The following is a 1,234-nucleotide window of genomic DNA, read 5'->3' on the forward strand; positions in this document are numbered from 1 at the left end:
GTGGCGGGGCAGCTTTTTTTCCACGAGTAACCTACGCCATTACGCTGTAGACAAATAAGGAACTTGATGTGAGAAGGAATGCACGTGTAGCAGATTGTAAATAAATAATGAATAACTAAATTGCATATATGTACCGACATTTGCATTAGCCTAGCCTATAGAATTATATTAATTACCCGCCAGTATGCCACGAGTATACGTGTTTAGCACAGGGATGCGGGTGGATGTGAACGGGATAGATTTAGCCTACTCAGCCTACGTTAGTTCTAGTTGCTGTGGTTTGACTCGTTCAGTAGTACTTTGAAACGCTCAGTTTCACACGGCAGTTTTATTTTCTCGATCGTGGGGTTGCTTGGTCTATTTACAGCACAACACATGTATTAATGTCACAGATTTGACGGCAGTAATTTTGGAAATGAACATTAATTACTGTTCCTTTAAAATAATTACCTTGTTTTTCGTTGCCTAACAAAGAACATTTTCAGGTTTTGTAATACATAATGTTAGCCCCTTTTACAGTTAGGGTACTTAAACTCAAATAACAAAATAAAACAAACTCAACATCAATGTCTTTCTTGATTGTGGAGGCTTAAACTGTTAAAAGCCTGAGGGTGTGTTTATCATTGTTTGGAGCAGAAGCAGCAGATTACAAGATGCGTTGAAAAGACAGAGTAGCGAAGCAGGGTGGAAGTTTGAGCAGGTCAAGTGAGAGCACCCTGTACACTGATGTTTTTTTCCAGGGCATAAGGAGAAAGCTGTGTGTTATTTCCCGCTCAGCTTCTAGAAGGCTGTATGCAGGGATCCAGTGTGCTTAGTTACGGGCTTCTAGAAGGCTATATACAGGGACCCGGTGTGCATAGTTACGGTCTTCACATGTAAGATATTAAATTGACCTCATGTTGCAACATCATTCTTTTAAAGAGTCTAGGTGTGAAAATCTCGCTGGCCACACTGGAGAATTTGATTCCTTTGTAATAATGTAGACCATTCAAGGAAATTAGGTCTTCCATCATGGTTCACAAAGGATATAGAGTGACCACATATGTGAAAATAAGAAAATGCCTCAGCAGATTATGGGCAAATTAGAAAACCATTTCCATTTCACATGGATCTTCTATGTTAATGAAAATGGTGGGGATTAATGTGCAGGAGAAGGCATGAGGAGCATGTCTTATCTAACCAACATGTACTTATGTAAACCTATTTGAAACTATCAACAGCCATTTAAGGTGAC

This window comes from Clupea harengus, chromosome 3 (genome assembly GCF_900700415.2).
Source record: "Clupea harengus chromosome 3, Ch_v2.0.2, whole genome shotgun sequence".
Taxonomy (NCBI): Eukaryota; Metazoa; Chordata; class Actinopteri; order Clupeiformes; family Clupeidae; genus Clupea; species Clupea harengus.